At 45.7% G+C, this 27,195-nt stretch overlaps 2 long non-coding RNA genes across 8 annotated transcripts; one reads left to right on the forward strand and one right to left on the reverse strand.

Annotated features, from left to right (window-relative positions):
- Window positions 1-1,153: 1,153 nt before the first annotated feature.
- Window positions 1,154-26,946, forward strand: LOC140688038 (uncharacterized). 7 transcript variants are annotated; one of them, XR_012062710.1, is made up of 7 exons: window positions 1,154-2,042; window positions 14,726-14,835; window positions 15,543-15,682; window positions 18,748-18,813; window positions 19,531-19,643; window positions 21,807-22,037; window positions 25,889-26,946. It is a non-coding gene; the product is annotated as an uncharacterized lncRNA (long non-coding RNA). The 7 variants fall into 7 exon arrangements; XR_012062713.1 differs by lacking the exon at window positions 25,889-26,946 and having other exon boundaries at window positions 1,154-1,642; window positions 1,931-2,042; window positions 21,807-22,333; XR_012062711.1 differs by lacking the exons at window positions 21,807-22,037; window positions 25,889-26,946 and adding exons at window positions 20,714-20,782; window positions 21,353-21,767.
- Window positions 2,796-4,059, reverse strand: LOC140688039 (uncharacterized). Its single transcript, XR_012062716.1, has 2 exons — window positions 3,573-4,059; window positions 2,796-3,268 (listed from the first exon to the last, which is right to left on the reverse strand). It is a non-coding gene; the product is annotated as an uncharacterized lncRNA (long non-coding RNA).
- Window positions 26,947-27,195: the final 249 nt, after the last annotated feature.

Here is a 27,195-nt window from a genome sequence, read left to right on the forward strand (position 1 = left end):
TGGGAAAGAACAGATGGTTTTATATCGTGCTTCATGACTACTCCAATTGTGATGGCTCTATTCTTTGTTCTTTCTCTGCAAACTGTGTTTCTATTCTTCAGATTATAATTAGCAATGAAAGACTCTTCCTCCTCACTCCCACTCCTATTGCTATTTAATGTCTAAATGTTGATACAACTCACTGACTGCGATGAAAATGGGGACACGGGTCAGAGGAAGCAGCACAGGTCATGGTATCAGGAGAAAAAAACCCAGATTCTGATGCCAGAACCCCAGCTCCTCACTCAACACTGATGGGGCCTTACTTAAGGCTCTTAATTTCCCTAAGTCTGTAAAATGAGAAGGGTGAGACTCCTCTGAAGTTGAAGTGAGAATCAAATGAGGTAATCAGAGCATCTAGCAAAGTGCCAGAACAGAGCAGTCAGTTGCGAACATTGGTTGAAATCTGAATCTGAATCAGTGGGTGGAAGAGAACACAAAATACTTGAAAAACATCCATTAGGACTATTCTCAGTCTTAAAAGCCATTCAGCTACTTGAGGAACATGTTTTGTGTGTTAATCTGGAGGTTAACAAAAAAGTTCCTTTCATTTTATCAATATTGAAACAATGAATTGTTGAGTTTCTCTCAATTAATCTTTTCAGCCTTCCAGCGTAAGGTCTGCACACAATAAATTAGATGTAAGGGTAATTCTTTAAGTCCAAGTTGCCTGCCTTCCACGTGTATATATTTCTAAGAGCTCTGCCTACAATGTTCATCCTTATGTTCTGCTTTACTTCTAAGCATCCAATAATTACTCCTGCAAATTCCTTTTGTTAACGAGGAGAAAGATATCCTTAAGCTATGTGAAATATGCCAATTCCTTTAAAATAACTGAAGTTGAGAGATTCAAATTAGACATATGATGTCCATATTCTAGAGGGTCTAAATGTCTAGATTCTCAGGACTGAGGAGGAAGCAAGTCCTCACTTTAAATGAACCATGAAAGATGAAAGGATAGCTCACGGGCTTGTGTCAGCAGACCAGGTGGAGCTGAAGTTTCCTATTCCTTCGCTCACTCATTATGACTCTGCAGGTGGGGCTCTCTCTGAGATCACCATGAAGAGTCCAGGCAAAGACAGGCCTGAAGCAAGCAGAGACTTGCTGGCGCAGAGTAAACCTGTTGTGATTATCTTCCTACTACTTTCTGTGGGAAGCTGACTCTCGAGGGAGGATACATCCAGAAATACGTACTCCTAGTTACCTATTGCTGTTTGCTCGCAAAAAATACAAATGGAGACCAGCAATAATGACAACTAAAACCAAATCCAACTTTCAACCCAACAGCCGGCATAATTTAGCAACAAGATTAGTGGAGAGAACCATATCTGTTGTCAGCTCTCACTCATGAAGACTAAGAGTTGATTATTTCCCATGCCTCTATGCCTCACTCTCCCCATCAGTAAAAGAACCGACTCCATTTAGGTAGTAGAATTTTATTATTTGTTTCTGATCATCACCCCTTCTTTCTTCTGGAAACAGCCTTTCCTTCTTTTAGAGGAAATGAACTTCCCCAGCTGACACCTGGCCCCAAGCGGTCTGGATGGAAGCTGACCTCATTCCCCGAGTCAATGTTGTCCTCATGAGTGGGCACATGACCCAGGTCAGTGCCCTCTGAGCCTCTCTCTGGGATCTTCACACTAAGGTTTGGGAGAAGCGCCCTTTTTTTTTTTTTTATTTCTGGTAGGGAAAGGATGGAGATTGAACCCAGGGGACAGCTTCTAGCGTGCAGTAGGAGCAAATGAAGTTAGCAGCCAAGAGAAACAGAGATAAGGGATAGAGAATCCTGCTGCTATTCAAGCCCTGATTCCAGTTCTCCCAAGGCTGGCTACCTAGCTGTCCTTCCTCGGGGTCTGCCTGTGCGAGACAAGGCAATCCTCTTTTACCTAAGCTAGTTCCAGTTGGGTTCCTAACCCTTGAAATCAAAAGAATTCCAGTTGACATGACCTACCAATCCAGAGACAACCAGAAGAATATAACATCTCAGATGAACGGAGCAAAATGTAAGTATTTTACATGATGGAGTACTGATAGATAAAACTGTTTTTCATCATTATAATCAGTGTCTAGAAAATAATTAGAAATGACAAGCCATGCTGTTGTTGACTCTACTTGACAGGATGCATAACTCATCTGAGAAATAACTGAATATTTGTTAACAACTGACTTCCTCTGTGAAATCTAACTTTTAAAGCTACTTCAAACAAAATTATTTCCTGATCATCAAACCCAGTAACCATTTTCTTCCTTCTCTTATGTCTTTACTCGTCCAGTTGTGTTTGTAATCAGAGCCCTTTCTATCCTTGGGAAATTTTATCCCATCAATTGCAAGTTTCCACCAGTTCCATTAGAACTCATCTTTTTGTACCTTTGACCTCCATCTCCCCTGCCCCTTTCCTATCTGCTCACATATATCCTTATATCATCCGTGTCTTAACAAAATTTCCCCCCAAACACATTCTCCCCGTGAGATACAGATAAAACTATTTCTTTTCTCTGAACCAAACAAACCTAGAGTGAGAGGCACAATACCCTGGCAGTCAAAAGTTGTACAGATCTGAGTTTAAATCTGGGCCTCCTCAGTTCCAAATCATCATTAATGCAGTAAATTAACTTGCATAAATTACTGTCCAGTCTGTGTTGCAATTTGCTCATCTAAAATGGGGATAATGATAGTACCTACTCGACAGGGTCTCTGGAAGGAGGTATGTGTGAAGTGCTTAGTGGAATACTAGACACACAGCTAAGCTCCCCTGTAAACCCTGGTTACCATCACTATTTTTATAACCTTGTCTCCATTTCTGCATGGCTGATTATTTTTCCTTAACATGTTGCATTCTGTTTTTCCTCCTCTCATTCTACTCCGCTCATCCATTCTAATCACTAAACCAACTCTCCTCAGTTGTCCCAGAGCTCTCTTCAGTATTTGGCCTAGCAGTTCACCACCTCCTTTTTTAATCTCATTCCTCCTTTGGCTTCCTTGGTTCTCCACCTAGCTCTTGAAATCCATCTCTGGGTCTTGACCAGCTCCATTTTTTTCCTTAAGGGAGGCTCTGCTGCTGTTGAATCATCGGTTCTCTTCCTCAGTGGAGAACAGGGTGGTGTTGAAATTAGTTCCAGAACCCAATTGCTGTTGGTGTGTGTTGGGCAGGGAGAGGTTTGGACCACAGGATTCTCACCAAGGCAGGCAGGTTTTGTTTGGTGCCCAAAGATGCAGGGGAGTGAAGGACTAAAAGGGGTTGTAGGAAAAGAAGATCAAGAATAAATCTTCATCATTCAATGTTCAATGTTACCAGGCTTAGTCTTGGGTCAAATTATAATTAGACACTATAAACAAAGATTTAAACAAACTTAATAACACATTAATCAAAAACTTGAATCTAGATGTCAGCTTTTTAAAAATATTTCATTTAGATTACCTTGACACTAATTAGTAACATAAATTCTGCAAAGCAAATACATAGCTTATTTGTTGAGTCCATGCCATGATCTGCCAGCCCTCTTCCATTACAAATTCCCCTGAAGTTACCTACCCAATTATGTTATTTTTCCAGTGTTCTATCATTTTGTTTCTTCTCTGTGTCTTACCACAACCTTGATTATTCTTGAATCCCCACATCTGAGAAAGTTTGGGAATGAAGTCCAGGGTATCTCCAACGCAGGCAAGGAGATCCATTATGATGGTGATCTGTTGTTTCACTCTATAGGCAATGAGGCCTGATGCGTCTTGTCCAGGGATGAGAGTAATTATTCAGCTTTTGTTTAAGCATATCTTCTAAAGTTTCTGAATTAATCTTGACCCTGATACAATTAGCTATAGAGGTCTCCTTCCCTCCAAGTTCTGTCTTGTGAACTATTCCTCCCTGAAACTTCTACCAGGGGGTCACCTCCTCTGTGCGATTTTTCTTGCGAGCAGGGACTATGACTGGTTCATCTTTAACACCCCATAGATGGCATCTATGATTTCATTGTCATCATCGTCCTGGGAACAGCCAATTGTGATTGTAAATTAATAATTACAATATCGCTTGTGACGTGCAAAGATTGGGGGAAGGTCTTATAAGAACATTGTCTGGGATGGTGATGAGGAAGAAGACTAACAGGAGGAGGGGAGCTGACACCAAGCTGTGCCCAAAAGGATAAGCAGCAGGAAGTCAGGCATGGGAAAGGCATCTAGGAGGACAGAGCAGTAGCACAGATAAAAGCCTAGAGGCAAAAAAAAAAAAAAAAAAAAAGAGGCAGGCACTTTCAGGAAATTGCAAGTAGCCCAGCATGTCTGGATCTTGGCACATATGTGGTGGGAGAGCTGGTGAGGAAGGGATGGGCCAGGCTGTCATCCTTGAGTTGCCCCAGGGCCGTGGACTGCTGCCCTTCCACCACTGCCTCCCCTGTAAGTACCAGATGGTCCCATGTCCCTCCAGGGCCCTCTCACTTGGCCTTAGCTTTAGAGGTATGAATGTTCCTTTCAGGTTTCCATTGCTTCCTATTCCAGTCACTGTCGGTGTCATAAAGGAGGAGCAGGGCTCTGATATAATCTTCAGGAGTTTCCCTGAGAGTGTGACCCACCCTGTGACATCAGAGCAGCCTCTAAGTTCTTTCAACTCCAGAGAGTAAGCTATCAGGTAGGAGGAAGTCCTGGGAGAACAGGAAGAGGAAAGAAAGTAACAACCAGAGTTCAACTGCTGCAGAAGCCATTCTGATGGCCAGGGTCTCGTTTTCTCCCTGGTGTCTTTAGCTTAGCGATGGCTTGGAACAGAAGACGCTTTCAGCTTGCTACAGTGTCCTATAGGAGGTCAGTCTAATCAAGTCCCCAGGAACTAACAGAGGATGTACTTTGTGTCTAGGATTCTGCAAGGCACTGTAGGCAAAGACTACAGCAATGTACCGAGACTCATAGGGGTTATCTAAAGGCCAAGTCCATGGTTACAAGCCAGTAGGCACAACAGAACTGGAAACCCAGCAGGACTACAGAGTTCTTGCTTTTTCTGATACTTTCTGCCACCCCTGTTAGCATTAAGCATGGCCAATTTAGCCTAGGGACAGCTAGGAAATAAAGTACAAGCCACAGCCAATCATGTCATTGCACATCTTGTTGACTTAACTTGAATGAGCCCAACACAACAGAGGTCTACATTCAATCACTGGCAGGAATATTGATTGGCTTTGTAGAGCAGGAAGAGGCAAAATATGACTAGGAAATTCTTGGCAAGCTCAGGTGACCTTGAAGAGCTGAAAATGTAGGCTGTTGCTCAACTGAGCTCTGGGCAAACCAAAAGAAACTGTAACTGACCCCTGCATCTGCCCTAGGGTAAGTAAAATGATGCTTATGGAGCTCTTGGGTTGGAGATATAGTCTGCTACAGTGGGCCATGAAGAGTAAAAGTTAAGGAGGTTTGTGGACAATTCAACTTTTCACTAGATTTGGTAATCACTGTCTGGGATTATGTATTGTATCTTGTTGGTGGTGGGGGAAGGGGAATGTGGGGCAAAGGAATAGCCCAAAAAGAGAGAAACTGGTGGAATTCAAAGGCAGAAGACCTCAGGAGACTTACAGAATGAACCTACATTAGACTGGAAATCCACTTTAAGACCCATGTGTCATTTGGCTCTATTACCTTTAGACACAAAGATTTCATTTTGGGTGTCAGTGAGAAATGTTTGTACATGACTAAAAGAGGAGACATAGCCAGTCCACCTTTCCAAGGGCTTCAAATCCAGTTAGTTGGCTGGAAGAGACAAACATCTACAGCTTATACAGAATGGGAATTGGGACACACATTAACAACAGAGATTGGCCTAGAAGAGGTAGCTGAAATTGAGCAACTGCATTGCAGACAAAGAACTCCAGCTGGCTCACTGTAGGGATATGTAATTAAGATGCTCGCACTGCCTCTGTCTTGGTTTCCCTACCTAGATAATAGAGATGATTGATAACCTCCCTGTATCTGCCTCACAGAAGTATCAAGAAGGTGAATAATGCAGCATATTAACATGCTTTGAGACCTTTGAAAGATGCCTTGTGTAAGTTCTGGGTGTGATTTTCTCACCATCATCATTACCTTATCACCTTATCATTGCAAAAAAAAATATTCTTGGAGAAATGTGTTGGCCATTTTGACATAAATTTCTGGCTAACTTCTTCTTTCCCCCTTGTTTCTTTCCACACTGATGGACACTAAGCCAAAAGTAACTGGTCTACTCAAGTTCCCTAATATATCACGAGCATCTTGACCATTGATTCTCTGCTCACATTATGCCCCCTGCCTGTTCTTCCTCATCCTCTCCATTTTTCTAAATCCAACCCTTTTTTCAAGATCTAACTCAGGTTTTCTCTCCTCTTTGAAGTGACTGTCTTTATCTTACTCAGCACTGAATTAGTCAGTCTTCCTGAGAGAAATAGAACCAAGAGGAGACACAGAGATATTTAGAAAGAGATTTATTCACAAGGGATTGAATCATGTGATTAAAGAGGCTGAGAAATCCCACAGTCTTTCATCTGCCAGTTGGAGGCCTAGGAAAGCCAGTGGTGGAGTCAGAGCCAAAAGCCTGTGAACCGGGGGAACCAATGGTCCAAGTCCAAGTCCAAATCCAAAGGCCCAAGAACCAGAAGCACCAATGTCTGAAGGCAGGAGGAAATGGATATTCCAGATGAAGCAGAGACCAGATTCACTCTTCCTCTACCTTTTTGTTCTATTCAAGCCCTCAGTGGACGGCATGATTCCCATTGGTGAGGGTGACCTCCTTTACTCAGCTGTATCGATTCAAATGCTAATCTCTTCCAGAAACATCCTCACAGACACATCCAGAAATAATGTTTTACCAGCTATCTGGGCATCACTAAGCCCAATTGGGTGGACATCTAAAATCAATCGTCAAAACACTCTACACAGTCAACAAATACTTAGTGAGTCCCTACATGTAACTAGGCACTGCTCTAGACACTGGGACTACAGCCCTGAAAAAGGACACCGTCCTTATCCTTGGGAAGCTCATGATCTAGTTCAGTTGCTTTCAGAATTTCTTAATGTTTTCCAGTAAGAAATATATTTCACATCACAATCCATTACACACATACATTTGTGTGTGCACATGTGTATATAGCCACAAGAGTTTCACAAGATAGTATTTATTATGTATGCTGCCTTCTGATGTCTTCTATTTTGTTTTAAATGATGCTGGTTGTGACCCACTGCTATGATTTTATAGCCCCCTAATGAGTCTTGACTTAACAGGTTAAAAGACATGGGTCCCACTGAGATATAGAAAGGGAAACAGTCGTGTAAATAAGTGATTACAGTATTGTGTTAGAAGCACCTGCTTCTTTTTATTGCTCACCATTGTACCTGTGGGATACCTATTCAGTGAAAAGCTCCCTAAGAGTAGGCACCGTGGCCTGCATCTCTTTGTATAGCTTCCTCCATCCCTTCGTCTTGGTGTAGCACCCTCCACAGAGAATGCAATAGATACATTATTATAAATGGTTGGGCTCGCTCAGGTCCCCTTAGACAGCAAATCCAAGAGAGAATTAGATGTGAAAGAGATTTAGTGGGGTCAGTGCCTGTGAAGGATAAAGGGGGAAGGAGCAGAAGCTGGGGAGAGATTTCAGACCCGGATGCAGGTCTGACAGCTTTGAGGAGGAGGAGGAAGGAAGGAGAAATGGGTAGGAAGCATCTTGGACTGCAGCACAGTTCCCAGAAAGGTCTGGCCAAGCTGATAAATGTCCTTGAGCCAAAGTCACCTGTTGGAAGAGTCCCAAGTCCTGCAGGAATGGGTCTGCCTCATTACACCCTGTGTGCTTTGTCAGTGGCTGGGAACAGCCTGTGGGAAGTGTGGCCTCAGCAGGAACATGGTGGGGGATCCCGAGGAGCAGCTGAGGTTGTCAATTATGCTGCCTGCAGAGAGAGGTCTGGGTGATAATGGCTTTGATACTATATTCGACTGGAAGCAAGGCATAAAAAATTCTAGATAGGCATGTCACTTTCCAGCTGCACCTTGTTGTAGGTTCTTTCCCCACAGCCTCCTTTGGCTGTAGAGATGAGGTCCTCTCCAGCTGCCCCACCCTCCATCCAGCTGTGCTGCTGTGGAATGAGCTTTAGGAGTTTCTTTTGATCCCGTTGTTCCAGATTAGTGTTCCTTAGGGGCGGGGTTTTCAAGGAAGTAGGTGACAGGAGCCCTTGGGAAAATCTACTGGCACCTCTGAGTCCTACACAGAGAGACTGGATCGCTATAACCCCAAACCCAGAGACTTAAATGAATTATTCCCTGTTAGTGGTTCAGTTCTCTCCCTCCACTCCCTGTCCTTTACATCCACTGCAACCCTACAGGGCAGCTTTTGCCTCGCCTCACTTTTTAATTCAGATACTGCAGTCTGTAAAACAAAGCTCTCTTACATCTTTAACAGGTCGTGATGTTGCTGGGGAGCTGGGGTCAACTCTGTTGCTTCTAGTCTTTTTGTCTCCTGTCTTGAGACAAAGCTACCCAGGCTGGGGCACTGCCTGAACACTATTTGATGGCCACTCAAGCAGAGAAGGTGCCCCCCACCAAACCCACCAGGAACAGGACCTCTTAGTGCTCTGAATATAAATGTGACATAACTTGTTTACAATTGTCAGAGCAGACTGGCAATATCTAATTCCGTGACTACATTTTTAGGTAAAGGAGCACCCACTAACTTTTGTGGCTGGAAAGCTCAGAGCTGGTCCAGTTTCAGGCTTATTTCCCGTGATGTCACTATTGCTGAGTAACTATTGAAATAAATGTCAGTCAGGCTAAATAATGCTACACTCAGTGTTTGTTCGGCATATTAACTTAGAAACACAAGCCTTGTACAAGCATAATCTCACTAATCCTCACCACAGTCCTTTAAAAGAATTGGCAATATGTCCACTTTGCCCATCTGGGGAAAGGAGTGTTGTAGATCAAGACTATCTCAATCACGTAATCAAATGATGGTGGGACATCGTTAGTGACAGTGTAGCACTTGGAAAGTTGGGGGGGCAGGGACTGTCTCTGAGTGCGTCCCATCCAGGCCCAGTAAGGCTGGCAACTGCTAGAATTTGCCTCTGGTCATTTAGAAGATCATCAAACTGGAATCTAACCCATTCATTCCTCACTTGATTTTGACAGATCTTCTTCCAAGTTCCTTATCATCCCTAACTAAATTGATTTCCCTCTCCTCTATATTTCTGTACACTTAGTACTTTTCTCTTACGACATTTACCAAATTTGTTGCATTATCAATAATTTAATATTAGTATTAGTAATTATGAAATCCTTGGATTTACATGACATCTCATGGTCCATGAAGCTTCTATTACAGGTACTATTGCATTTGACCCTTCCAACACCTTGGATAAGTTAGTAAACCTTCATTAACCTCAGTGTCTTTCTTTGTAAAAAAGTTATACCACCCTTTCTTAAAAGATTTTGCAAAAATGCCCATTTTGTCAGTCTGGGAAAAGAAGATTCATTTAAATTAAGACTTACTAAATCACTAATCAAATAATGCTCTTAGGGTCATCATGAGGAACAACTGAGCTAAGGGAGATAATAACCAGTTTGTAAAATGCAAAGGCACGTGCAGGTGTAGAACAAGAGAAACTGCAAGGTTTCTAGCTTTTGTGGCTGAGTACCGGAACAGAGACCTGCAGCAGCGCATGAGAGGGAGAAGATTTCCAGGTTGTGACTGAATATTTGATAGGATATTTATTTGTCTGGCCAGTCAGACTTCTGGGCTGGCGCTCAGGGAGAAAATGTCAGGCTTAGTAGGTGTGAGAGTTGACGGCAGGTAGGCAATAATGGAAGACGGGAATGTGGATTACACCACCAGGTAGAGGGTGTAGCACAAGAAGAGGCCAAGGAGAACCTTCAGGAAGGCCTACATTAAGGGGGTGGAGCACATGGAGAAGTGATGGCTGAGGAGAAGCTGGATTGGCAGAGAGATGAAAGGAGGGAAGAGATTCTAAGTCAGATACTGGACGTCAAATGAAATAAGAAGAGACCTTGTATTTGCAGCTTAAGAGGCCATTGGCATCTTTGAAGAAGGTGGTTTCAATATTGTAGTGGGTTGAGGAATAAAAGAGACATGAGGAAATGGAGGCAATTAGTGGACAGTCTGCAACATGAGTTATCATTTTGAGAAATGTGGTGATGAAAGGCAACAGAGAGATTGGATGGCAGCTTTGGGAAGAAATTAGACCAAAGAAATGAATAACAATAGCTAGTGCTTAATAATTATTCATTTTAATTAGCAAACACTTACATAGCATTTACCATGTATCAGACAGGGTTCTAAGTGGTTTACAAGAAATTAATTTATTTAATCCTCAACATTACTCAATTAGATATTGTTATTTTGATTATCTCATTCTTACAGATGAGGAAACAGGTATGGAATGGTTAAGTAAATTGCCCAAAGCCACAGTGAGCAACAAGGGAACTGGTACTTAAACCACAGGTGACCTGGTGCAAAAGTCTGTGTTCTAACTCATTGTTCCCTCTGGAGTGATTTGGTAATAGCTTGAGGAAGAAGTATCAAGATTTCTTCTTCTTTTTAATGGAGAAGACTTCAAGTTGCTTGGATGCTAAGAAGAGCAAGGCAGGACTTTAAGAGAATGATCAAGAGTTCCCACATAATGAGAAGAACAAGACCTCAGAACCATGAGCGGCCATGGTGGGAAAGTGTAGGCGGAGCAGCTGGTCTTGGACGAGAACCAGCACTAGTTCTTAAAGAGGAGGGAGATGGTGAAATTACAGGTTACATTTTGAGGTGATGAGAGGGAAAACTGAGCAACTTTACATCAGATGGATTTTCTGCTGAGAGAGCCTGGGGGAGTGGGTAGGGCTTGAGTAGAAAAACCTACAGCTTCCAGGAAGAGAATGAGGGGTCCTCCCCTAGCAAATCGCATGCAGCCACCTAGTATGATGGCCAACGGTGACCTATATTCAAAGCTATGTGCTGATTCCTCCCCAAACATTTATGCCTTTTTAAGTTTTCTTTTTTTTTAAATTGAAGCATAATGTAGAGATTAGAAGAATGAAATGTGTGGGATTGGAAAAAAGTTGACAGCACCACTCAAAAACTACTTTGAAGGACATTACTCATTTGAATAAGAATTGCTTAAACTAGTCTATAAGCCAGGCTGTTTATTCCTCATGCATAGGATGATCTGACATATGGAACAAGCAGGAAATATGTTCTCCTGGTGAAGGCACCTATTAACCTTGTCAATAACAATATAGATTTCAGCTGGCTGTGGTATGTGATGGGTGGGATCTGGATTAAAGCTGTCACCTTGGGAATAGACGGAAGTGGTGACAAAGTGTGGAAATCATAAAGGGCAATGACATACCTTAGTTTGTGACATCAGAGAGGACCAATTCAGGGGTGTCCCTGCAAATAAAGCAGGGTGGCTCTAAAAGGGGATAAAGGTCTGGTGAGTCTGCTTTACAATCCGCCGTTTTTGCCCTTGGATGCTATGTCAGACAAAAATGCTTTCTGACTTAGTTAAGAGTAAATTTCTTAGTTTTTCAATACCAAGCTAATATTATATGTTGCATAAGTCTGATGAATATGATGAAGACTGTGCAGCAATATAGAAAAATTGCTTAACTTAGACAGGTAAGAGAAAAATTCGCATTTTGAACTATGTACAGTGATCACAACTGGGAAAATATGTTCATGCATATATATTTAAGTTTTCTCATTACATTTTTTAACAATAAATGAACGCTTCCCCCCACTCCCCCACCCCAAATCCATATGCTGAGAGCTCAGCCTCCTCCTTTCACGGCTGTGCACGAGTTGAGGATGCTATGGAAGAGACACAGAACAACAGAAGACAAGAGATCAGGTAGCATTTCTATGACTTCATGTTTTGATGGAGCTTGGAGAAGGGACAGATCTGGATACTTCAGAGGAACAGCCATGAGGCTGGGCTTGAGCTGGACCTTAAAAATCAGGAGAATTTGAAGGATAGAGGAAGAAGCACAGTATGTGTGGTGGAGGAAGTGATGGGAACAGAAGGAACAAGAGAAGAGGGGCAGGCGTGAGAAGGAGCTCTTGGTTAAAGTGTAGGAGCTGGGGTGAGGGGAGCGGTGGCATTCAGGCCACAAGGCAACGCTACCCAATGACTGGCTCCTGATTTGGGTCTCCCTGGGTCCTCGTGTCTCCATCAGTCTCCTGGGTTACTTTCCACCCCTCTTGTGCTTTTTTCCATAACAATTATCACTCCCTAATATACCATATTTAGAATCTGTGATTTTTTTGCTTGCATTTACTAGAAGGCAGGCCCTGTGAGAGCAGGGTTAGTAATTGCCTGCTATACACATTTGGTATCGCTCCAGGGCCTAGACGGAGCCTGGTGTATGGAAGATGCTCCCTAAAGATTTGCTCAGTGAATGAGGCACCGGCAGTCATAGGGTTAACCTGGGGTGCTTCCAGTGTAGGCTCAGGGATCCCTGGCTCACAGCCGGACTTTGAAGGAAAGCCTGCCAGCCTACTTCTCGAATGGTCAGTCATTAACACCAAGCGAAAAGCAAGCTCTCAAAAATGAAAGGCAGAAACTTACAGGAACTGGGGACTGAGGAAGACATCTTCCCCAAGAGGGTGAGAGGAGATGTTTAAGGACTGACAATTTTAGGCTAAAGGATCCAGATGGGTTTAGGTAGGAGGAAGCAGGCCCCTGGCGGGACTTGACGACTTTGGGAGGCCCCACTGGCTCTTACAGCCCTCAGGCTTTATTCATCTGTTCCCTCAGCTCTCACTGGGGGCTGTGCCAGCCCTGCTAGAAGGAACAGTTTATTCCAGAGCCCTCTTCTGGGTAAGAAGCCTTTCCTCAGATCCTGGTCCAGGTAACAAGGGCTCCTTGTATCCTTGCCAGTTTATTTTGACTGTCTAATAGGAAAAACATAATTTTTTTCTACATACATTTAAGTTTCAAATCGGCTCCAAACAAGGAAACAAAATACACACTGTTCAGGAGCCAGAATTGCAAGTCTGAGCACTCATCGTCCAGCAAAGGAGTCAGCCACCGAAGGGATTCCCACTTTCAAAAAGCATTAGCAGTAATCACGGATCCCACGCCCACCTCAGGTACCAATTCCCTCAAGTGTCAGCAGAGTCGCATACACGGGGCAGCCCCTTGGTGAAGGGGTGATCTAAACTTCCTGTTCTGTAAAATCGGCAGGAGAGTCTTCCACATCCCTGCCCCCAAAGAGGGAAGGAGGTCCGATTCCACCTTTGAGACACGCTGTGTTCCTTCAAAAGAGGCACTGCTGTTTCGAAAGTCAATTGGCCACTTGTCAAGAGAGGTCACCGGTTGGGCAGGGTAAGCTGGCGATTTCCCAGGAACTTTGGCACGAGCCTGCAGTCTCCCAGGGAGAAGCCTGTTGGCTTTGAACTTCCTTTCCCCGGAGAAAACCAGAAGGCAGTCCTCGCTCCCTATGAAATGCCCAGGAGGAAAGAGTCAATCAGAGGTGAGAAACCTCTGATTGTCTGCTGGGAAAGGGTGGGCAGGCGGAGGAACACCTGGTTACACCTGTCAACACAGCCTCCTGGGGAGAAATAGCTGCCACGGGGCGACAGGCCCCTCCCTTGGGCCAGAATGTCCTGTCCTGCTTGGGGACCACATCCTGTTGAGCAGAGAAGCAGGCAGGACCTGAGCTAACTCCCTATTGCCAGGGGAGCTCTGCCTGGTGCCTTCCTGAGTGCTGGTCTCAGTCAGGGTAGGTGTACTACAGCGCTGGCGGCTGGACTCTGGTACCTATCACAGGATGCTCAAGGCAAAGGACTGCATGTGTCATTGCCACCTGACTCTGATGAACAAGTGTGAGTGCCAAACTCCAGTCCAGAGGAGTGATGTGGCAGAGTTTGACTGAGGCAGCGTCAGGGAGTGAATCTGGCCCCCGAACCAGCTGAGGGCCTTGAGTTTCTGGTCTGCTCTCCTCCCCTCTCCCTCTTTTCCTTCTCCCCCAACCTGGGCACACACTCTGCTGAAGAGGCCGGATGGGGCCTGCTCTGTTCCAATGATGCTTGGGTTCTGACTCCAGCTCCACCACTGGGGAGCTGTTTGTCCCTAGGTAAATTACTTAATTTCTCTAGGCCTCAATATTTCAAATCCATCTGTAACAGGAGGATGAAAAAGTGATACCTATTTCAAGACTTTGAGAATTAAGAGTTAACATATGCAAAACGAACAGTGCCTGGCACAGGGTATGTGCTCAGAAGGGACAGTATGAAGGAACCACAGGCCCGCTCCTCACAGCCCTCCAGAAGTTGCTGCTGCAGACTGAGCCAGGTAGAAGGCCTTCAAGAATATTAAGCTGCTAAAGAATGTGATTTTGCCCGCTCCCCAGCCCCATTCAGGGGCCAACCCTTCTCCTGTCCTGATCCTTGGGGGAAATTGCACAACTTTTGCAACTGCCTTTATGAAGCCTCAGAATTGTTCTCTGACATTGTCGAGCTATCCAACTGTGATTTTAAAGCTGCAGTGGCCTCAGTTATCCCTCTGCCCACCCCCAGACCCTCCAGATACACTCCCCAGGGGCGCAGAATTCATTTGGTTGCTTTTAGCTTTTCTGGCCCTTAAACTCTACTTTCAGTGGATTTGGGGGTTGGGGGAAATCAATAACCATCACCAAAACCCAGGTACCAAATCTTTTTTCTCCATTGTGACCTCGTGTTTCAGAAACTGAGTCCTCCCCGTGATGTGGCCATGAAGCCAAATGAATTCACATTTGGAGAGGTCTGTTTCTTCAGAGGATTGTTTCTTTAACTGCTGGAGGGATATTGGAGAAGGTGAGACCCCAGAGGGTCCCACTGCCATCTGCTCTCTGACAAAAGACTGAAGGCAGCCAGGCTTCCACGAGCCCCTCAGTAGCCAGTCTTCAGCTAGGCCTTTTCTAAACCTCTGGCCTGGAACTGGGTGAGGGATGGTCCCTCATAATGTGGTGGGAGCAACCTGAGATCCGTATCCATCTTTGGAGCCTGGATGCAGCACGATAACTGAGACTTGAGAGGCTACACTGGTGCTTGCGGGGTTTTGGTGCAACTCAGAATCGCTGGGAGGGCTCCTGAAGACAGAGTATGCTGGTCTCACCCCAGAGCTTGTTTCAGGAGCTGGGATGGGGCCTGAGAATGTGCATTCCTAACAAGTTCCCTGGAGATGCTAAGGATGCTGCCTGGGGAGCAGATTCTAGAATCGCTGGTTTACCCAACCCAAGAGGTTTTCCAGCTTCTCTCTAGCAACCCAGAGCCACTGGCTCCTTGTCCCCCTTCATCCTTCTGCGGAGCAGAGCCACTGAGTGGACAGGTCGGGCTCAGGGGTCAGACTGCCTGGCTTTGAATCTTGGCTTCATTTAATCAGCTGTGTGATCCTGGCCAAATTACTTAATCACCGTGCCCCAGATTTCTCACAATAACAAACACTGACAGTTTCTGAGAGCTTACTACATGCCAGGCACAGTTCTAATGCATTTGTTATTTGTTTGTTAAATCCTTCCAAGACTGCGAGGTAGAAGCTTTCGTTATCCCTAATGACGAAACTGGGCACAGAGAGAGATGATGATACTAGATGCCTCCCAAGATTGTCATTTGGGTGAAGTGAGATTATTCATACTCAACTTTCAGCAGGACGTCTAAGAAGGTCAGTTACTCTTACTGTGGAAACAAAGATCTGAAGGTCTTTCCCCTTCTTTTGAGATTTTTAAGGATTTGCCTAAGAGCATGAACCATCCCACTTCCTTCTGGGTCCTTTGGAAAAGACTTACAAATCACAACCTGCATCTCTCCCGGGTTTAGGTCCTCCCACAAGAGATTAGGCTCCTCTCTTGCAGACCCTCCATCTCCAGAGAGCTGTCACAGTTCTGAGGGCCCCAGGGCATGCGCGGTGGAGAGGCTGGGGTTGGGGTGGGCGGGAGCCAACCCCTCGCAGGAGGATGGCTGCCGGAAAGCAATGGTATGTGAGCGCCTGGTTAAACAGGGAGTCCTCTATGAGACCTGACAGGGGCAGCTCTCGAGAATGTAGACGGTTTGCAAGCTCACCAGACCAAAAGAGGAGAGAGACAGGAGAAAGAATGCCGGAGCTCCTGAGCTGCGCCAGGCCAGCACATTCCAGCATGGCTGACACTTGCTAGTGGCCTTTGTTTTCCCACCAGAGTTGGAGGGGAGGGGACAGAGACCGGGCCGTTGCTTTTCCTGACCTCGACACATTCTAAGCTGTCTTTTCACAGATGAGGACAGAGGGCTTTCATTAAACCTAGGCTGAATGTCGATACTAATTGGGATTAATCACCATCGTGAAACTGAGTGAAAAACTGATGATTAAACCTTCAGAACGTTCCAGTGATCAGAAATAGATACAAAGACTCATCATTCAGCCCTAACCCACGTTCTCTCTCACCTCCCAGAGTTTCCACTGGCTACTGAGCCTCCTCTCTGTCCCCACACCCTGCCCCAGTCTTTGGATCAGCTCATGCCTACTCAACCAGTGGGATGTCCCCTCCCCTAGCTGGTGCCTTCACTCCCTTTCCCTGCCCCATCCCTTCACAAGGCTGGATTAGGCGCCCATCCTCAGCGCCCTCACAGCCCCAGTCCTCATCCCAGTTTTGCCCGAGGGCTTGCTTGCTTGCCTGCTGCCCCGCTCCCTCTACGTGAAGGCAGAAGCACATCACCCATCCTTGATCTCCCAGGACCAGGCACGGCACCAGGCTGAGAGTAGGTAACCGTTACTTACTGGGTGGTGTTTTGTGCGTGCCCACCCTCTCCTAAGTGCTCTGGGCCCCCTACAAATGGAAGGCCTGGTTGCTACACTCAGGGAGAACAATGAAAGGCAGGAAACGCCCACTGAATCGTTCAGCTTGGCTAGTGGTAAATACTGGGCTGAGAACACGTCTGACACGCTCCATCCAGCTTGAATTGGAGGCGAGCTGATGGAGTTGGGCAGACGCCAGGCGCCTGCCAGCGTGTGAACTGGACCAGAGTGGACAGATGAATGAGAGGTGTGTCTGAGCGGAGACAAAAGAACACAGGCTTAAACAGAAGGACTCACTGTCCAGGTCGATGCTTTTGTAGATACCTAGTTCCTCCTGTGGTTATCACTCTGGTAGGGTGAGCAGGGGCCCCGGAAGCCCAGCTCTCCAGAGGGGCTTTACCCTGCTGATGAGGGCGTCAGGAGTGCCCCAGGCTGGCTAAGCGAGGTATTAGAGGGGTGAGCACTATTCTGGCCTGAATCTAAGCCTCACAGATCTCCCTCCGGCAGTTAGATCTCTCTGGGACTGCTTCTCAGATCTCATAACTGCAGACATTTCTCTTCTCCAGTCAGGAGGCACCAACTACGTACTCCTGGTCATAAGGGAAACCAGGATACAAAGTATTTGGGTAGGTGGGGGTACCTCTTTGGCAACTGGACAGACACTTTTAAGGTCATTTCCTAATGGGTCAGGAGGGTCCTTTTGCTGTCGGAGAGAGGAAATGAAGACAATATTCAGGTCTTGGAAGGCATGGTCTGTGGGAGGGGGGATGCCTATGTGTGCAACTGCTGCAGAAGGACTTGATGGTCTTAGTGGTACCCTGGTGACTGGTTAGTCTCTGGCCAAGTCTAATTGGTTTTGTATCCTTACTCCATTGCTTTTGTGTGCATACAGCCTTCCTAGGATGAATGTATGTGCTCTCAGAGGGCAGGGTGCTTCCTCTGTATTTTAGCACAGCTCTGGGGGCTTGGGGGGGAGGCGGAAGGAGAGGAAATACTTGATGAAATGATAATCAAAATCAAGAAAGACACTGGGCACGACGCTCAAGGCTGTCCATTGTCCTTCCAGTCCAAGAACAGTGCCCTTAAACTTAGTCCCCTGATGTTACTGGCTTTACAAACTTCTGGATGAAATTCTGTGCAAAACTTCTGTAAAATGGAAACAGCCCCCCACCCTAACCCTGCCAAACGCTTTGCAATCTATCACAGAAGCTCAGGAAACTGCTAGGAAGCCCATATCCATGGTCAAGGGGAGCCCATCCTTTCCCTTCCCTTAGGCTGCAAAGTCAGACAAGGCCAGAGCTACCTCCTTATTTTGGGATAAAACTTGGCTCTGCCGTCATCACCCTTCAGGGAGCCGTGGAGGCCAGGTTCCACCAGACAGCACAAGGGACCTAGGACCACCTTCTTTTCCTTCGTAAACTCTAGAATTAGTTTTCTTTTCCTTTAGTCCTTCTAGCTGAGGTCTCTGATAGAGCAAAGTGGATGACCTTTCTGGCATTCAAGAAGAAATGATTAAAGGAAAGCAGAATGAGTGTCTTCAAATATTTGATATATATCTCTCTCTATCTGCCTGCCTGCCTGCCTGCCTGTCTGTCTAACTGTCTGTCTGTCTGTCTGTCTATCTATCTATCTATCTACCTACCTACACATATATATATTTGAGGCTGAGGAGGGTGGGCCAGTTCTGTCCTACTTACTATGAGGGGTGGGCAGAAGAGAAGCCACATGAAGTCTGATCCCAGCTCAGCAGGAGGAACAACTTTCTACCAGTCCCAGCCATGTGAAATGGGATGCTCTGCTTTGTGGGGTAATGCGTTTCCTCACACTGAAGGCATTTTCAAAATAGCTAATTTACTTTTTTGAATGGGTCATAAATGCAACAGGATCAAATTTGAAAGGGACAAAAAACATACATATATTAAGAAAAGTTAGTCCCTCTCCCCACCCCTATTTTGCAGACATTCCTTGCTCTTCTGAAGAGGCAGCTCTGTCATCTGGTGTTTAATTAAAGGCCAGACAACTCGGTAAGTGGGCCGTGGCACCTGGCACTGGGTGGGATGACCTCCGAGGACCTTCCATCTGTTGGGTCTCCCCCTTTACATTTACAGGTTATAATTCTTAAGGTTCTCTCATCAAGTTGAATTTGAATTTGTATGTTACAAATTCACTGCCCTGGGACAGGGCTAAGGAATTAGGACTCAGCAGTGGGAATATTGGACCCACTCTGAGCAGCCCTCAGGACAACAGGCAGATTCCAATATGTGACAAAACAAACAAACAAACAAAACAAAAAACCGTCTGAAGGAAATAGAATATAGATCTCTGTGCAAAGACTGTGGGGAGCTTTTTGCTAAATGTAATTCTCTCCCTCCCCCCCATTTTGAAACTGAAGATTGGAACAGAACTTCAGGGTGCTTAGGGAGGAGAGGAAGAAAGGCTGCAGGTAGAGTGGCATGGAAGGTGAGGGTGCTGTCTGGAAATGCACGGGGTCCTCACACTGCTGACCCCAGGCCATGACCTTTCCCGCCAACTAGTTCTCCTCTTGGCCTTTGTTCCTGGCCGTCTCCAGATTTCTCAAACACCTGTAAAGTCTGTTGTCAGAGTATCTAGAAAGCACGGGTTCATTCCCTGATACACAGGGCTGCCCCTGACTGCAGACATGGGATCTCTTTTCCTGTATCTTGGAAAACTCAAAGGCACTTTCGACCTGGAAGGTAAGTTCAAATCTCCGACCCTGACAGATGAGCTCGGCTGCAGCTTCAAGGGCGTCCAGACCTGACAGATCCAGGCAGCATCCGTCCCAGTTCAGGAGCTTGGCTACCTCCCCAGAACAAATGGAGGGAAGTGAAAAAAGGTAGGACTTTCAAGCAGGGCTCCAGACGGATCTTTAATTACAAGAAGTACAAGAGGCCATCTTGCCCATCCCTGGTTCAGCTCCTTAGAGGAGAAATGAACAATAAAACCACTTCATCCCTGACTCTGCGACAATGGTCATTATTCATTTTAAAGTCCAAGAAGACAGTGTTTATCAAATGTAAATTTTTTAAAAGACATATATTTTCCAGACATACTTCCGTGTTAGTGATAACAAAGCACATGGCAAGCAAAATCAGAAAGTCTTTAAGGATTTTCTTATCCAAGGTACCCTTGCAGGACATCTCCAGGGACAGATTATTACACATGCTTTGCTTGGAGGCGGGTTTGGCATTGGTTTCATATGCATCACCTCACAGTCAGCGTTTATCAGCACTTTACTCAGGACCTTGGATGTGGGGACCGCTGGCGGTAAAGACCGGCTCGGGCTCGAGTGTGGGCATCACCCAAGGCTCTTGGGGCAACGTTGTGCCACAGAAACTGCACTTCTACTGTTAACAACAAAAATATCAAGGCTAGAAGTAATATTAAGAGCTTACATATTTAAGTGTCCACCACTGAGGTATTTGCTAGGAACTTGGCATGTATGTCCTCATTTTCGCCTCACAACACTCATAAAATAGGGGCGTGTAGTGACCTTGTTTTGCAAATGAAGCAGCTGAGGCTTAGAGAGGGCAAGTTACTTTTCCAGGGTCACACAGCCAGCAAGTGAAGAGCTCAAGGCACAAACCCAGACCACCTGACTTCTCAGAGTCTGTGTTATCTCTTATGAGATACTGAGCAGAGCCAACCCAAACACACTGGGTGGTGCCAAAGAATGATCTTGGGGAAGAAGAAAAAGAACGAGAGCAAAGTGAAGGCAAGGAGGACCAAGAGCAGGATCGAGTGACCCGTGAAAGGTGGAGGCAGGGGAGTGATGTGGAGCTAACGCTGTGAATGGAAGAATAGGCTGAGACCCATCTTTTATACGAAGCCTGTTTGTGTGGTGGGGGAGGGATGTGCCTTCACAGAGCCCTGCTGGCCTGGCTCCCACCTTCCCTTCCACTCCAGGCTCCCACCTCCCAGACAGGGCAGAGCTGGCAAGGAAGGACACCTGCTTCCCGTGGAACCTGGTCCCAGGTACCTTCCTGCAATCCATAAGCAGAACCCGTGTCAGGCTCCCGGTCTGTCCAGAGTGTGTCGTGGGGAGGATGTACTGGCTGAAAGGAGTCACACTGGCTACATCCGTGTGTCTCTAAGAAACGCCCATCACAGAGCACTCAGCCTAATCGCTCATGAGCAGGAAACCCTGTCAATTTAGCAGTGTGACAAATGGAGAAACATCTACCAAAAATTATATGAATGATGTCAATTGTGGGAAAATGGGAATATGATCTACTTGTCTTGATGAAACATGCTTATTGCCGATCACATATGGAAAGTATCCCTGGTACTGATGTAAGGGTTTAGGTGACCAGAAATAACCCTCTCTGGTGTAATCCTCACATTACAAAGATGTAGTAAATCGGTAACTGTGATTTGAGCACACTCAGACCTGGATTCGTGTTTTTCACTTGTTCACACAAACCTTAGCCCTATTATCTAAAGAGGGTTTTTGAATTTGGAGGTTTCTTTTTTCTTGGCTTAGAGGAAGATGCGTGCAGAATGCAGAGGAGAGTTGACATGCACTTCTTCAATTTTTCATACTAGGCTGGAGATGGAAAAGTACTCTGGCCTCCGATGGTTCCCCCAGGACACGACTGATGGGCTTCACTATGCAGAAGGCCTCATCACACTGCAGAATCTCTGTTTCTCGCCACCTCCAGCTTAATCTAGAACCTCTGTTTCCTTCTGGGGGCTAAATATATTGAAAATGCTCGATACGGCCCTGCCTTTGTATATACGGAGAGACCAGAACATGCTGCCACAAGCACGGGTGTGCTGGAGTTGACACCTGCTGGGCACGAGAGCTGATTGTTAAATCTCTAAAAATTTTGTGAGCTTGCTGTTACACCATTGGTAAATGAAAAGTGGCCTTGCTGGGAGTATTTACATCACAGAAATTGGCAAAGCCTTTTTTTTCCTTTGAGAACGAAAAATAAGAGATCATGTTTCCTTCACCAACCACGCTATACATTCACAGTTGTTTTTTTTTTTTTTCCAGCAAAATGTGTTGAGTATCTGCTAAATTACAGACCTTGCAGAAAACTAAGAGCTGTCATGAGAGGTGATATATGACTTCTGGACCAGAAGAGACTTCACTAACTTTGAGAAGCTCCCTGATCATTTTTCGGCCTAGTTCAGAAATGAGTGAAAAGCTTTAGGTTTATTCATACTTGAGATTGAAAATTTTTGAAGTCCCTTCCACTTGCCACGATCAAACATCCTAAGAAAGGTATTTCAGAAGCTTGTAACCAATTCTGCTCAAAATAAGATATTTACTCAGTGGCAGAAGAATCACGCCCCTGGTTCATACTTCCTCTTTCTCTTCTCCTAACCCTTACTCTGGATCCTTGGGGGTTTTTCATGCCAAAGAAATGAATATGGGGGTAATTCTAACTTGCAGTGTTTGTTTTCCCTAGTGCTTTCCAGACTGCTGGGAACAGGTTCACAGGGATATCATAAATTCTGTTTATCATTTGCTTGCCTTTAAATCTTGTTCATTTATGTAATTTCTCATCAGCTTGCCCCCTGCTCTGATTTTAACGTCATAGTTCTGTGTCTAGAATAAAAAAATGCCAAAGAGAAAAAGAGACGGACACATCACACGACCCTAGGACCTCCTGGTCTGCCACTGATCTGCTGGGTGACCTTGAGCTATCCACGTTCCTGACCGACGTGTAACAGGATGGAGTTTCCACCCACAGGAGCATTTAAAGGATTAACTGCGGCCCTCTAGGATTCATAGAAAAGGGGAAAGTGACTGGTGATTATGTGTCCAGTGCTGGCTAGTCTGAAAGACAGGCTCTGCATTGTCTAGATTATGGAAAGCCTTGGATCCCTTACCTCTAAGAACCATAATCAGCTTAAAAGGACCTGAAACCGGGACTGCTCAGAATTTCCACTGAGGATCAGAGCTGGTGCTGTGGTTGCTCACAGGAAATAAAGCAGGATCAGGTAGCGGCCTTGGAGACCTGGGTCACCAGGGAATGTGACTCCTGACATTCTCTTAAGGGGAACTTGAGAATGGAAAACAATACAGGAGTGAATCTGAGGGCGCGGGAGTGGGATGAGAGGTGAGGGAATTACAGACCTTCTTTCCTTCTTTCCTTTCTTCCTCTCCCCTCCTTCCTCCCTCCCCCCTTCCTTCCTCCCTCCCTCCCCCCTTCCTTCCTTCCTCCCCTCTTTCCTTCTCTTTCTTTCTTTTCTTTCTTCCTTTCTTCCTTCCTTTCTTTCTCTCTTTCTTTATCTTTCTTTCTTCCTTTATTTCTTTCTTTCTTCCTTCCTTCCTTCCTTTCTTCCTCTCTTCCTTTCTTTCTTCCTTTCTTTTTATTTCTTTCCTCCTTCCCTCCCTCCCTCCCTCCCTTCCTCCCTTCCTTCCTTCCTTCCTGGCTTCAGTTCTTTACCTTTGATGATTTTTCTAGGATATTTCATTATCAAACATCCTCAACTCTAAAGATACCAAGCATTTTGGGGAACACCTGCTCCGTGATTCATGCTGAGGATACATTAGAGAACAAGATGCTGTTTCTTTCCACAAAGGAGCACATGGTCGGTGGGGGAGAAAGAGAAGGACAGATATGAGCAGAATATGTTAGGGACTGTGATACAGTAGAACAAGGGTACCCAAGAGCTTGTGTGAGGTCCCTAAGCCAAGCTGGTCACGTTAGGGGGAGCTTCCTGGAAGAGGAGACATGAGGACTAGTTTAGGGACAAATAGGTATTAGCCAGGGGAGGAGCAGGGAAAGGCTGTTTCAAGTAGAAGAAAGAGAACACGCACAGAGGTGTAAGAGGACGAGACCAGCTTAGGGTCTGACCAGGGAGGAGTGGCAGGAGATGAGTTGCTGGAGGCCAGCCCTGGGCTACTGCAGACCATGCTAAAGGACTTGCCATTCATCTGAGGGTGGGGGTGGGGAGGTGGGGCAAGAAGCCATTGAAGTATTTTAAGCAGGAGAATGACCTTATTAAAACTGATTTAGAAAGGACTTAAAAATTATATAATAGCAAGATTAGCTGATATTTATTGAGTACTTATTATGTGTCAGGTATATTTTGAGCCCTTTTTTCTTAAATTTTTTTTCTGGAGGGGAGGTAATTTGATCGATCGATTGATTTTTTTATTTACTTATTTTAATGGTGGTACTGGGGACTGAACCCAGGACTTCGTGCATGCTAAGCATGCGCTCCACCACTGAGCTATACCCTCCCCACTTTGAGCCCTTTTCTTGATATGATGCATTTCAGTGGCACCACAGTCTTGCCCAAAGCCACAGGGCAGCAGGAAGGTGTGGCGTCAGGACACAAAGCCAGTCAGGCTGCCACCAGCGCCCCTGTGCTCAGCCGGGAAGGCATAAACTTACCTTCTGCTGTTGTTCTTCGTTTACAGATGTCAATTCTCATTGCTTATCTCTTCCTTGTTGTTTTTCAGCTTTAAGCCAGTTTACTTCAGCCATTCTCATGCTCAAACAGGAGTCTGACTTTGTGGGAAAAACCTCCCGATTTCAATGACATAAGGTCTAGGGTGTTTACAAATTGGAAGGAAAGCACAGAGAATTCCATGATGACTAGACTGTTTCTATCTTTCGATGGTTTCGCGGTCCCTCAGGGAAGGTAACTCTGCAAGGCATTTCCCTGTATTTCAATCCTGAGCTCTGCTGGGAACCCACAGGAATTCCTATCCTCAGCCCAGCTGCTGGGCCCCGGGATGAGCTGCTGCTCTTTGAGAGGACTATGAGAGAGGAAACGAACTTCCTCTGTTTCACTCAGAGCCAGTTTGGGGGACTCACATCCCTAGTTAACATGGAGGACAATTTTAAAAAAATCAATCAGAGTTAAATGAGGGATCATTTGAAAATTAAAAAAAAAAAAGATTTCTTTCATTTCTAGACAGCAAGTTCAGTGCTTTTAGGAAGCCCCAGATTGTGCACGGCTCCTGAGACGCGCTAGCAAATATCAAACATTTCTTTCATTCAGTCAATCAACCAAAACTGACTGATGACCCACTCTGTGCCAGGCCCCACGCCGGCTAGATGTAGGCAAATGGCTAAGTCACCGTGTCTTCCTTCAAGCCTCACAGAGGAACGCAGAGTCAGCCACTGAAATCCTTACAACGCAGACACTGAACATCTTCATCTCCCTGAACACCCGCATCTCTGCTGTGACTCTTGCCACATGTGTCTACTGACTTGCAGGACATCTAAGATCCTTCTTCCCCTGAGATTCTCTGGTTCTCGGTGGCCACTCGAGTTCAGGGAGAGGAGAGGCGGTTCCTGATGTGGGCTGTCTGGCGGAGCCAGTCGTCACCAGTGCATCACTTCCTCCCACTTTCCCACTTGACTAACCAATGACGAGGCCTGTGCTGTTCCTATAGGCCTGTTTGGGAGTCACTGGGCTGGGGCCATTCTCTAAAGGGAAAAGTAAAGAATTCTGATTTCAGGTCATTTGGAAAGACTCACTGTTACTTCAAGCATTGAGAACAGAAATCTCTCTAAAAGAAATATCAGCCCTTTGGAGAATCTCTGAAAAGCCCAGCTAAGTGACCATAAGCCAACTCCATCCCTTCCCCAAACAGACGCATTCCTCCTTGGGAAGGTGTGAATTCTAAGGGCCTAAATGCAGTGCTTGAGGATCAGTTGTCATGGAAACAAAGCTAGGCCATAAATAGCTCATTCAGTCTCAGACCCCCCTTCCCAACCAGGCACCGCCTGGGGGCGGGGGGAGGCGCTGAGCAGACAGAGCCACGGAGTGGAAGCGACAATCTGTGATCAGCGAGCCCCAGGTCAAAACGCTTTACCCTCAGTATCATTCACCAGAGCCTCTCTGTCTCATTCCTGAAAGGAGGAAGACACGGAGAGCCACGAGGAAGTGAGGTTTGGAGTTAGTGTTACACTGATGTCCCATTAGCTCCACCACCAACACTCCTCTGTTCCTGTTTTCTCTCTTTCTGTGCCTTCTCTCCTCCTCTCCATCTGCTCTAGTTGTTTCCCCCTTCATCGTGCTCACCCCCAAGGCTGTCACGGTGACCTCTTTTCCAGATTCCCCGGAGCTGACAAACCGGTTCCTTAACTATCACCTTTACTTCCGCAGTCATCACCAGCTCCGAGGGACAGGCCAGCCTACCGAACTGGAGAGACAGGATGCACCTTTTACAAAGAAAGTGGAGTCAGCCTTCTCAGAAAGAGATGCCAATCTCAGCTTCTTCTTAACACAGCGCTTCATTTAGACTCACCAGGGACATCATTGACAGCATTTCTGTGTAGCGCGGCAGCTGATAACACCTCAGGTTTACTGGTATAAAGGCTTAGTCATCTTCGTCTGGCCAGTGTCCAACACAGTGCCAGGCCATGATGGGAATATATGGTATTGTCTGCTCAGCCCGACCCGCTTCCTTTGAAGACTGTCTCTCTCCCCATCACTTCACGGCGTTCCTATTTAATCCCATCCCAATGGTCATAACTGATTGCTTGATGACAGGGTGCCTTTCCAAGTTGCGTTAGGTGCCTTCTCTTGGATTTTTTGGCTTGGAACCACAGTGGCCAAAAGCTATAAGGCATAAAGCTTAGAAGATGCCCACCACTGTCAGGTTTCCCACCAAGTGGAAATAGGCAGTCTGTGGCAGGCGAAGGGAAAAGATGACCCCAGGAGGAAGGGAAATGGTAGAGAAAGAATCCACACCATATTAGGTCCCTGGCTTCATGGCTCCTGGGGTCTGTGCATTCATGCCATTTTTGTGGCTTAGTCACTCTGGGAGAAAACACAGGATCCTTTAAGTGCACTTCCTTTTTTAAAAAATTGTATGAATTGAGTTTCTGTCATTTGCAACCGAAGGATACTGACCCTCCTCTGGTCCTTAGAGGCACTTTGTAAATGTTTGCTGAACAACAAATGAATAGTTTTCCAGGTGTCCAAATTCAGAATACCATGAGGCTGGAAGACGCTGGGAAGGCCACCTGGTTTCCTCCTCCTTCTGGAAGGAGATCACAGGCCCTCTCTAGTCAAAGAGATAGAGCTCTTATTTTTAAAGCTGTCCTGGAAGAAGACTTTATAAACTCCCATGGTTGCTTAACAGCAGAGATGAAAGGAGCATGGACAGAAACCATGACATCTTGAATCTCTCCTCCTTCATTAAAAGTCACCTCTGTTCCCTTCCCAGTCTTGGTGATTTTTCTATTTTCATTGTAAAAATGTTATTTTAAACCTTTAAATCTTTCATTTCTTTCAATTTTCATATCATAAAAAATCTATTTGTACTTCCCAGCCTTTTTTGAGTTAATCACATTGTTCCCTGATGATCAGCCTTGTCACTTCTCCAGATAATGAGAGTGTCTCATCATGAAGGGGTACAGGATATACATTCTTTCACCCAGAGAGCCTTGCATGGTAAGAGCTGGGAT

This window comes from Vicugna pacos, chromosome 21 (assembly GCF_048564905.1).
Source record: "Vicugna pacos chromosome 21, VicPac4, whole genome shotgun sequence".
Classification (NCBI taxonomy): Eukaryota; Metazoa; Chordata; class Mammalia; order Artiodactyla; family Camelidae; genus Vicugna; species Vicugna pacos.